The sequence below is a fragment of the Tachypleus tridentatus genome, chromosome 12 (genome assembly GCF_004210375.1).
Source record: "Tachypleus tridentatus isolate NWPU-2018 chromosome 12, ASM421037v1, whole genome shotgun sequence".
Lineage (NCBI taxonomy): Eukaryota > Metazoa > Arthropoda > Merostomata > Xiphosura > Limulidae > Tachypleus > Tachypleus tridentatus.
Window position 1 is genome coordinate 127192704 of NC_134836.1, and position 12971 is coordinate 127205674.

Consider the following 12971-nt stretch of genomic DNA (forward strand, 5'->3'; position numbering starts at 1 on the left):
TTGGGTACTTGTACTAATCTGGAGGAACAATTTCAGCTTTACAGAAATCCGAGTTTAATTGTAAATTAGAGATTTATATATGATATTAGCATTAATATATAGCCATTGAAATACAAAAATAAAATAAATACGCACTTAGTAACCTATTTCATAGAATTTTAAAGAAAGGAGTAGAAGAAGGAAAATAAAACTTGAAAATTTAATTATGGTAAGAAACGAAAGTATTATAATAAAGTAGAGAAACTAGGTGAAGAGGAAAACACAAAACCATTCGTTAATCATTACATAAGTTCCTACTAAGTCAATCTTACAAGTTTATCATTATTAGCTACTGTGAGACTTTATAGCACTTTTCTATTTATATACTTTCATTTACACCTCAATTCATGCAAATTGAAGAAATTCAGTATTTAGTTATAGAAAAATGTTATTTTTGTAAATATAAGGCTGCTTATGCTGTGATGTTTGTATGAATTTGTGTAGCCGTCCGTTACTCGTGTTTAATTTTTGATAAAGTGTTATTACTTGTTTCCTGAAGGTTCAGTTATTGCTGGATAGTTCCAGGATTTCGTCAAACAAATCTGAATAGAAATTTGAATTCCAGGTTCGTCGTATGTTTTTTGTAAAGTTTAGCCTAATTTACGAGAACAAGCTGTGATTACAAATACGTAATTTGGAGAAGAGAAATATCCTTGTTATTTCAGATATAATTTTTAAATACATTTATTCAAACATAGGAAGTTACATTGATCCGGACGTGACATAAACACTAAACATTCTGATCTGGAGTCAAACGCGATGCTGTTGCGCTATTAGACAATAGGAAAATAAATTGAAATTCTTTTTATCGAGTAGTCTCCATGAAAGTATCTTGTCTTTAATAACTTTCATTTGTTCATACGCTTATAAAATGTCTTTTATTAAACACTCAGAGAGAACTAAACGTAATAGTTTCACACTAAAATTTGTTTCTGAATTATTAGGTTTACAAGAAGCAAACAACTCCGAATTAATAATAATTTGTTTATTTCTCTTTAAATTTCGCGCAACGCTACACAAGAGATTCCTGCGCTAGTCGTCCCTACTGCGGCAGAGTTATGCTAGAGGGAAGGCAGTTAGTCATAAGCATCCATCGCCGTCTGTTGCGTTTATTTTTCACCAGAGAACAGTCGGATTGACCCTCATTTCATAACGCCCACACGACTCAAAAGGCGAGCATCTTTCGGGCGCCGGAGATTCGTAACCGTGACTCTCGGATCACGACACGAGCGCCTAAATCATATGCCCAAAATAATATTGATCCGGACGTGACTCGAACACGTAACCTTCTGATCTGGAGTCAGACGCGCTACCATTGCGCCACCGGACCGTAGGAACTATTTGTCATTTTCTTTTAATACGGTCTAGACAATCTGTGCGATGGACCTTCAGTTGTCGAAATTATAAATCTCAGTAGACGTGTCGAATAATCAAAGAATATTAAGGCCTCAGCTTTGCAGAATTTTGAACAGGGGTTAGATGCCTTACTATTGTGATCAATCTATAAAATCAATAATTATAGAAATTGTTATTTGTATTTATTTGTAGAAATTTCTGAGAGATACAGGTATGGAAGTGTGGGTGTTTACACTTTCATTACTAAAGCAGAGAAGAAATTTTGACCTTCTGAGGTCATCTTCGGGTCGAAATGTTGTTCTCTTTTTTATGTTGGTAGAAACAATAATACCTGTATCAGCTTATTGGGATTTATTTTTATTTTGAGTGGGTTTCTCGTCATTACGAATTCTTTGATATCTACTACATTTTGATCAATTATTACCTATTGCAGAAGGAACAAAAGGGAAGGAGTTACACATTAATTATTTTACAAAATCTATATCTCATTTGAAACACAAACCGTTAGACTTTTATTTTATTTATGGCGATATCTGCCAATAAATCAGAATTCTTTTTGATAAAGAAATTTGATTTATGTTTGAGAGACGATAAGAGAAACGATCGTTTGTGGCTTTTGTTTGTACAAACATCATATCTATCAAAATAATTGATACAAAAGTAAAGAAAGAAAGAATAATCAAAAATAATATTCAGAACATGAAGGAGATAAAGAATTTACGCAAATGAAATATTTCTATAAACGCAATTGATATCTGAGTATAAAAACACCCGCTTCTTAGATGGCAAAAGAATACATTATAAAGAGAAATATATATCTAAAATATGCTCGTTTGGGTTGAGAAATATTTTTACGTCGAGACGTGAACAATGTTTCGAACTTCTTCGGTCATCCTCACGTTCACAAAGGAAAAAAAAATCTGACGATCACTGAAGAAGGTTCACTCCTCTACGTAAGAAAAAAAAAATCTCAACCCAAACGAGCCGTTTTTAGAAAGATATTTCTCTACAAGTGGGTTTTCTCGACATCACACATTATATAGAGGTCTACAATTATAATAATTTTCAGTGAGGCCGTGCTCGAAAACTGTGTGTTTGTATATTTGTGTGATGTCACATTTCATGGGCTGGGATTTGTATTAAATCCACTTCTATATTCAATACGACCCTTTCTCGTGGAGAAGAGGATTGTATGCAGATGCAGCAAGATTTGGTTTAGTTAGAAGACATGATTTCCGTCAATATGCCTTTAACTTCGATCCAATATTTAGGGTACTTGTACTGATGTGGAGGAATAATTTCAGCTTTACTGAAATCGGAGTTTAATTCTACATTAGAGATTTAGATATGATATTATCACTTATATATAGCCATTGAAATACAAAAATAAAATAAATACGCACTTTGTAACCTATTTCATAGAATTTTAAAGAAAGGAGTAGAAGAAGGAAAATAAAACTTGAACACTTAATTATTGTAAGAAACGAAAGTGTTATAATAAAATAGAGAAACTAGGTGAAGAGGAATAAACAAAACCATACGTAAATCATACATAAGTTCCTACTAAGTCAATCTTACAAGTTTATCATTATTAGCTACTGTGAAACTTTATAGTACCGTATGGTGGTTTGTGATTTTTTCCTAATGCAGTCCAACCTTGCTTTATCGGTGCGCTTTAAGTTTTGTGAACTTTAAATCACAGTGGAAGTTTCGAATAATCGTAGTATATATAAGGTCTCAGCGTCGTAGTATTTTGATGTGAAGTTACTATTGTGATAAATCTGTGAAATTAACCAATTGTAGAACTTGTTATTTTTATCAATTTTTATTTATTTAGAGAAATTCCTGATATACACAGGTATGGGTGTTAACCTTTTTAACTAATTTGACTCTTACTATTACTTTTACTATTTTCATATTTAGCCTAATTGTTAAAGAAATTTTTGAAAAATAATAAAATATTGATTGGATCGTGTCCCGAACACACCAATCATACGTGTCTCCATTGCCCCACTTGATCATATATAAATAAATTGAAATTCTTTGTATCGATTATTGTTTATCAAAATATCGGCTTCACTTATAAATTTCATTTCTTCATGCATTTATAAAATGTCTTTTAGTAAACAGTCAGAGAGAAGAAAGAATAATAGTTTCATTCTAAAGACTGTGTGTGAATTCTTAATTGCAAATGAAAGAACTCAGAATTTGAATTAATCATAATTTGTTCGTTTGTTTTTGAATTTCGTGGAAAGCTATAAGAGGACTATTTGCCCTAGCCGTCCTTAATTTAGCAGCTAACCATGATCACCCACCGCCAACTCTTGGACTACTCTTCTACTACAGAATAGTGGGATTGATCGCATTTTATAACACCCCCACAACTTCAAAGGTGAGCATGTTGTGTGTGACGGGAATTCGAACCCTCAACCCTTGGATTACGAGTCGAGCGCCTTAACCACCTGGCCATGTTGGGCCTGTTTGTAATAATTAGTCCTCGATGGTTCGCTAGGTAGCCTGCAAACTTACAAACCTAAAACCATGGTTCTGTTTCACACAGCAGATAGCTAATGTAACTTTGTTCAAAAAAGAAAAAAAACTCTCTGGATAATAAAAATATGTGCATAGAGAAACAAAATTCGATAAAAGCTTATATTATTAAAAAATAATAAATAAAACAAAACATGCGCCTAATGTTGTTTGAACCTACTGAAGGTCAAAATGTTGTTTCTTTAAATCCCCCTACCACCGTTCCTTTTATGTTTTGTGTGCTGGACATGTCTTCCGATTTCATTTGTTGGGGCTACCCAATGACTTTGGCAGGTTATTCTTCGTATTTTTTGTTCTTCGATTTTCTTACATAGCTGTTTAATAATGATCTGCGATATTCGTTCCTAATATACAAATGATAAACTAGAGAGAAGGCAACTATTCATGAAAATGCACCGTCGACTCTTGAGCTACTCTTTATCAGTGAATAATTGGATTGGAAGTCACATTATAATGCCTGCACGACTAAAAGAGAGAACGTGTTTGGTCACAGGATTCGAACTCGCGATCCACATATACTTTGTTTATCATCTTAACCATCAGGCCATCATAACCATCGGATCATTCAAATAAAATGTAATGTTCTTGTACGTTTTCTGATCAGGACAAAAAAGAGAGAGATACAAGAAACTAGGATTTATGGTGACCTTAGGAACGAACTATTTTTAACATCTAACACTATTTATCAGTATGACGTTGGTATATTATATTAGTGTGCAGACATTGCAAAGAGGTACAAACATGACATTAAACTCAATTAACAAAATGGTCCGGCATGGCCAGGTGGATAAAGCACTCGACTCGTAATCTGATGATCGCGGGTTCGAATCCCTGTCACACCAAACATGCTCGCCATTTCAGACATGGGGGCGATATAATGTGACGGTCAATCCCACTATTCGTTGTTAAAAGAGTAGCTCAAAAGTTGGCGGTGGGTGGTGAGGATTAACTGCCTTCCCTCTAGTTTTAACTACTAAATTAGGGACGGCTAGCGCAGATAGCCCTCGTGTAGCTTTGCGCGAAATTCAAACCAAACCAATTAACAAATGCTGAACACGCTCCCACAAAATACTAACAACTAGTTATGTACAACCTAATGGGTAAATCAACACTCGTATATCTTGGGAAACAAGATGATCACAAAAGACAAGTTTACAGTACAGCAAGTAATTCAGTCCATCAAGAAGTTTGAATGCTTATAAAGCTAATATCTGGGTTTCCACATCCCGAGAGGGCAAAGCACACACAGTTCTTTGTTAGGCTTTTTATTTAACAAGACTAACACAGAAATAGTGAACCCTTACAATGCACAAACCTAAACCTAACTACGAGTCACAAAACTGACACCTTTATCAAAGCAAACTAAAATGCGAACATGATTAATGTTTTAAAATAATTGGAGTATGGCTATTTAATAATTTTAAGACTAAAATTATTAACATAAAGAAAAATCCTAACATAAATCGGTCCACTTCTAACCTCCTGTTTACTACTCATTGAATTTCAGTTCACTTTATTACGTACTTTCACTTATTCTAGGGGGAGAGAGTTAGACGCTACAGCTTGGCAACAAAAATATCTTTACTCGGTTTCTCACATTGGGATTCGCGATTCATGTCCGAAGTTTAATAAAGGATAAAATTTATCGAATAAAAAACAAAACAAACATGTTCATTAAACAAAATTATGTGAATTAAAGGATTTATAGTAGGAATACGGCTTTTTATGTACATGAAATATAGTTTTCAAAAGAAAAACATCGATAGGTTTCGCGGCCTATGAAAAATTTTAAATTAAAAGTTGTCCTCGAGTTACAAGAGTTTAAAAACCGTTGCTTGAGTTCTTACTACTATTGTTGTTGAAATGTGAGGGAAACAACCCACATTAATGAAAAAGTTAGGGTTTATATCCTCTCTCATCAGTAAATTATGCACAGTTACTCTAATAAAACTTTGCATCTAATAACTATGAATGTGTAATCTTTTCTAGTAGTTTTACTCGTTGTCAAACAATTATAAGTATATATAAATATATTTACGAAAATATAACTTAACGATAGAAAATGAGTATCTTTAAAATAATTTAACCACTGAAAATGACACTTAGATTATTATGTAAAATGATATCGAAAATCATTCAAAATATTGTGCCATCTATCGAGACTTAAAGTAACTATCAATTGTTGCTGTTAACCCTTCCATTGCTTAATGTTCGGCTTGAGGCGTCTCCACAATCTGAATATACGCGTTGAGTGTCTTTAATGATTAATCAAGTTAGCATTTTGTAGTAGAAATGTAGTAATTTCTTGCTAAAGTTGTAAGACAATACTGAGGTAAGAAAAAGTGGTATTACTTTAAAACGTAAATACTTCTGGAATTACATTTTCATCCAAGAATAATTTGATCAATCATTGTATACTTCAAATACAACAAAACTAAAAAAGTAGATGCAACATGATACGCATTTTAACTGACCCGGAAAATAACGAACACCATGAGATAGTATTATTTAATGTAAACTAAAGTTTCTATAACATTAAGAACTTCGTAAGGTATTATTAAGATTATTTTCAAGTTAAAAGTTTTATCATTATAAATGTATTCAGCGAAAATTATAAGTTTTTAATCGTAATGAAACTACTATGAGCTTACTAATAACAATAAAGTAAATTTAAAAAAGACGAATAATAGTAACTTAGGCTCAGTATTCTTAATCACTTAGGCCTGTTGAAGCTGTTATAATTTAGGCTTAGTAATTTATCTTAGAAAAAAAAGCTAAAAATCGGGTTTTGGATACTCGAGGTAAAGAACAGATAGCCTATTGTGTAACGTTTTGGATATCGGACAATCAGATACTATGTGAAATAAAAATTACGCGTGTTTGTTTTATCTACATCGGGCTGTATACTGTGTCCACTGCAGGGAACAAATCCCGTATTGTAACGTTGTGCTCACATAGCCTCTCTCTAGTTCGTTCAAGCTGTTAAAAAAATAAAATCAGGTTTACGTATATTTTCAGTTTCGTATATGCCGAAACAAACGCAAAGAAAACTTTTGTTTGTTTGTTGTTAAGCACATAACAACTACACAATGAGCTAATTGCGCTGTGTTCATTATGAGTATCGAAACCCGGTTTTTAATGGCAGTATCCTTTTTTCTTTAATAAACATGCATTTTTTATTTTTGTTTGTTTATTACTGAGAGTTAGCATAATATATAATTTTATTTTGTTACCAAAGTTTTCGTTTAATTTTCATCTTTAACGAGATATTTGTAAAATAATATGACGGTGACCGAAGAAGGTCGAAACGTTGTTCGCTCCTCTAGATAGTGCTTTCTCTTCCTATACCAGCGATACAGACACATACCGAAAGAAAGTTATACTGGATAGAAATGAAGTTTAGACTGACGTCCGTGGCGCAGTAGTATAACAGGATAATGTTGCCATCCTAGACGATTATTTTCGTTCAGGAGAAAAAATTCTCTGCGTGTTCTCCATCACTGGACAAGAATGTTCTTTAGCAACAGCAATATTTAGGCTTGTGTGTAATCCGAGTTTCTGTTCCTACTATCCAAGCTTACTTCGTACCATAAGTAATGGATTACAAAAGAGGAAGGATTGATCCAGAACTTAATGATTCTGATATCGACATGTCAGGTCAAATAACACGATGTAACACAAATATTGTTCCTGGATAGTATGTGTTATTTCTTAATTGCTTGTGTTGTAAAAGTACAGAAAATGACCATTATTCCCTTCAAACTTTGTTTTTGTGAATTGGGACTATAGTTGGGTCCTGATACGTGAAAGTGATTTACATTACAGTCGCAAATCTCGAAAAACTACTCACTTCTAAACATTTTTGTATAACTTTAGTATAAATATATGTAAATCTTGATTCATATGTTGTTTCATTCAGACCTTATGTAAAAAAAAATGTGCAAATTTGCCCGTTTTTACATAGAAAATAGGTTGATTTCTAAATTTCATTATCCAGAAAGAGAAAAATAGGTCTTTTCCATTTACTTTAAGCATAAGCAATTGTGAAATAACACTTTCTGGCCAGGAACAAGAAAAAGCAAACCTTTTGTTACATAGCGTAATACAACTTTACCTGAATGAGTTTATTATTATTATAAACAGCTCACCATGAAATGTATTCATTTTTCCAACTGTCTCTCTAGCAAAAATTTTCAAATTCACGCGCATAGAATATACGATATATTCCACCATAAAGCATGGTGAAGTGTAAATTATACAATACAATCTATAATATTTGTCTGTTTGTTTGTTTTTGAATTTCACACAAAGCTACACGAGGGCTATCTGCGCTAGCCGTCCCTAATTTAGCGGTGTAAGACTAGAGGAAAGGCAGCTAGTGATCACCACCCATCATGAACTCCTGGGTTACTCTTTTATCAACGAGATTGACCGTCACATTGTAACGCCTTTACGGCTGAAAGAGCGAGCATGTTTGGTGCGACGGGGATTTGAACTTGCGACATTTAGTTTGTGAGTTGGGCGTCCTAATTACAGAGCTATCTCGCGGCACCATTTATAACAATGGAAATAAAACTAAATTTAGTGTACACATTTTAGATTTAAATTCATCTATTTAGTCTTGTTGTGAGGTGGTTTAATTCTTCCAGAGGAAAACTACTTAAACGTTTTGTTTACCGTAAAGAATCAAGCTCCGGATTTTAGCATTGTAAGTCCGTAGGTTTATGATTGCCCAACTGTAACGAAGTGTGAACAGAAATGTTAGAATTTATGATGACGACATCTATTCAGATTTATTTCGATAATCATCCTACTTCTTCCCCCCCCCCCTCGCTGTGGGTGTGTTATAAGAGTGACAGTCAAATTCCACTATTTAATTAAAGTAACCTAAGAGTTGACGATTGGAGGTAAGTACTTCCATGTAGTCTATCATTTTGAAATGAAAGAGAGCTAAGGCAAGTAACAGCTTTGGGCAAAATTCAACAAACAAACAAAATGTTTCTAGTCTATTAGTCATAACTTCCCCCAGCAGCTCGATAATATTTCTCATGGGAGACACATCGACATGCCTACCTGAACCCCAAAACACTCTTATTTAATTAAGTAAAAAATATTTAGTCACACCGTCAATATAAAAGTAGGCTTAAGTTGCATCTACAATCCACAGCAAAAAAAAAAAAAAAATCCCGTCACACCAAACATGCTCTTGTCTTACACTGCAAAATTAGGGACGGCTAGCAAATTTGAAAAAGCTTTTTTTTAACACTTTTTTCTTATAACTCTGAAAACTTGTCAAGCATTGTGGGAGACACTAGGAAACATGGAAGGGTTAGCAAACCAATTCATACATTCTGAAGCATAATTGATTATTTATTCCACACGTTATATACATTGCTGACAGTTTTAAATATTACTGTTGTTCCTGAATGCCCCGTAACTAATTTTATGGTATATGAACACAGTTTACTGAAACATTTGGCGTATATAATCGTGATGGATAATAAAAGCAAATTTTTCTGCTGATAGCCCACGTGTAGCTTTGCGCGTAATTCAAAGCAAATTGCCGTAAAATATAGGTGGCGTTGTCTAATGTGCTTGAAAAAACAACTGATATATGACCAAACACTTAATATTGTACGAAACGTGTATGCATTTATTTTAAACAGTTAGTAATAGTGTAAAAATATATGTGATTATTTAACCTAATCTCAGCCTCACTTGCCAAAAGATAAAGTAGGATTTACAGATCGGAAATTTTATGTTATAAAACGTGACACAAAAATGAAAATAATTTCCAATAGGATGTTGATTATTGTTGTAATACATATACAATAAAATGTATAGTTTATGTTTACAAGCCACGATATAACGTTGCTTTACCTTCAAAAACTTATACCAACCATGTAACGTAAGTAAAAGTGTACTACCAAATCTTAATTATAAATATTCCAAGCCCGAGATTCGTGTACGGCTTAGTTTATTTGTTTGTAATTAAGTATGAAACTGTTCTAGCATTTACAGCCCGCAGACTTATCGCCGTGTTTTTGTTGTTTTGAATTAAGCACAAAGCTACATAATGGGTTATCGGTGCTCTACCCACCACGGGTATCGAAACCCGGTTTTTAGCGTTGTTAGTCCGGAGACATACCGCTGAGCCACTGTGGGACGACCGCTGTGTCACTGGGAGTTGTGTGACTAAGTAATTAATTAGCCTTGTCCGGTTTATTAGTCCTACGATTCATACTTCACGTAATATTACTGTAAAAGAATTTTTTTCGGCTGTTAACGAACTCAAATTATTATTAAATCCTGAAAAATAAAACAAAAGTATATGAAAGTTCTAATAGTTTTTAAAATATATTTTAGTTCCAAATAACGTATCCAATGGACATAAAATTAATTTGAAAAAGTGATTTTAATTTTATGAGAGTTTAAGAACAATTTATCTTTTCTCTCTCTTTTTGTTTACGTTAAACCTAAAACTTTCTCGACGCAAGGGTGATGTACTTCTTTTTGTTTACGTTAAAACTAGACATTTTTGCAAAATGCACAGAATAGAAACACATAATTAATGTTATTTTTTCTATTCTTTATTACATTATCATTAACAATGGTAATCACACATTATAATTATTTATATTTCACACGCAGCGTTGTGTACGATTGAATAACTAAAATTCAGTTGATAGAATTGATTAGGCCTAAGTCTACCATTAACAGAATATCTGAATTTTAATCTGTTGAAAGTTTCATTCTCAAGTCGAAACTCATAAATTAAGACGCATAAAAGAATAAAGACCATAGTTCCCTCCCTCCCCATTAATATAAAAAGTGTAGCCAGTTACTGAAATCTTAAATGTTTAATAACCTTATTATTTTTATAGGCATCTTAATATATTATAAAGCAAAATGATGGATTTCGGAGGTAAAAAAAAAAATCCAAAAACGAAAAGGCCAGAAACGAACAGATCACTTAAATAAATTTAAAGACTTTAAGGGTAGCCTGAGATGGCGGTGGGTGGTGATGACTAGCTGCCTTTCTTCTAGTCTTTTACTGTTAAATTAGGGACAGCTATCACAAAGAGCCTTCGTATATCTTTGTGTGTAATTCATAACAAACCTTTTACGATCGATATACATTTGTTATTTTTTTAAACAATGCATATCATAAACAAAAACACATCACTTTATTTATCCCTTCCCGACGATGATTTTAGTTATTTCAAAATCTAGTCCAATAATTTTTGGCTAAAATATCTAAAATAAACATTCTACACCTCTGATTTGGTAATGCTTTGTTATAATCGTGATTTCCATAACACGGTCTTCCTTGTAATAGTAATTGTATAAAATGTGATTGAATATTTATAAAACCTAAGAATTGGGATAAACATTAGCTGCTTGCGGTGTTCAAGTTTGTTGAAACTTGGTGGTTAGGACTATCTGGTTGCAGAGTCAAAAACAGGTGGCCAATATTCTCGTCCTTTCAGCTGTTAATCATTATAAAGTCAAAGTCAGTTCCAATATTTTGTTTGCGGCGAGTGCTGCTGGCTGTTTGCTTTCCCTCTGGACGACTGTTTTAAATTAAAAACAGCGATGGGAAGTTTTATAGTAAAGTTACTGACTATGTAACAACATAATATTATCATAACCTCGTTAAACCTCTCGTTTAAAGCCCTCGTTAAACGCAAGCTCTTAATAAAATTATATTCCCGATAATGGGCTGTTTTAACCATTCGCACCATGATACAATAATATGTTTTCTGTCAGTAGGCCCTAAAAGTACGTCACATAAGGGATGCTTAATGTTTCAGTTTGTACTGTCGTGGCGTCAGTAAAACATGCGCATTCCATAATTGTGCACTCTATCAGCTGCAACACAAGAAAAAAATATTTCTTATTCATAATTTTGGTTTTATTTGCTATTGCAATAAAGCACTTTCGGGGACACTGCAGATGAACATCTAGTATTTTGATATGCAAACGAAAATCTCCGAATTAAAGTCTTCAAATGTACGCCAGCGATCTTTTCACTATTAGCTTATTCGTTTTGTATGTTTTTATTTTACGATTAATAATACTCTATATTTCCAATTTGGACTTGAAAAACTACACATTTTATAATGACCAACAAGAAATTTGTTAAATTTGATATGGTTCTTCGTTACGACATATACTTCAACTTCGTCTGGTGAGTGGAACTACTTATTTTCTATTAAAAAATGTTAACAAAATTCTAAAATTAATCTGTTCAAACTACGCATATAAATTATTAATAAAAATTTTAACATTAAAGAAAGCTGTCATACCAAGGAACTTACTCTATTGGTTGTCGTCAAGGGAAACACCAGCAAACGACGACGTAAAACAATCCAAGTTCAGACTCAAGTAGTTTACATTAAAGCATTGTAACATGATTAGTTAATCTTCACCCACAATATTCTATGTAGAATATTCTTACATGTTGGCAACTTTATGTATCTGTGTACATTTAAGGAAATGTTTCCAGTTCTCTATTAAGCTTTTCTGGACTCAGGACCTTATTGTAGCGAATTGAAATACGTTCTTTGGTCGATCTGTTCTCGCGTTCAAATTTTTAAATCTATATAATAAACATATCTGGAATGCGTATCCAGTGCTGAATTCTGAACTGCCTGTACTAGAAATTAGGGTACCTAATGTTTGCTATTTTTACATTTATGAATATAACATTTTAAATCGTTACTAAGGTCTTGTTCAATTTTATAACGGTTAATGAAGTGGCTCCCCCTACTGGTAAATTCAGAGTGTATTTTTTAAAACTAATTCAAATCGAACTCTTATTGGTTCAGTATAGTAATAACCTGTTACAGTGAAGAGTATGATATTGTAAGTGAAACCTTATGTTTAGCTCCGAGGTAACTTGTTTCTTTCAATATGCACGAGAGGAATGTATACTGGTAACTATTGTACTTCTGACACAAACTCCCGATGTAAAAATGGTAATATTAATTACAGAATAAACACAGTTTAGAAACGTCTTCATG

General features: G+C 33.1%; 1 non-coding gene across 1 annotated transcript; it reads right to left on the reverse strand.

The window, feature by feature from the left end:
* Positions 1-1297: 1297 nt before the first annotated feature.
* Positions 1298-1369, reverse strand: TRNAW-CCA (transfer RNA tryptophan (anticodon CCA)). The gene has a single exon. It is a non-coding gene; the product is annotated as a tRNA-Trp (tRNA).
* Between the last annotated feature and the right edge of the window lie 11602 nt (positions 1370-12971).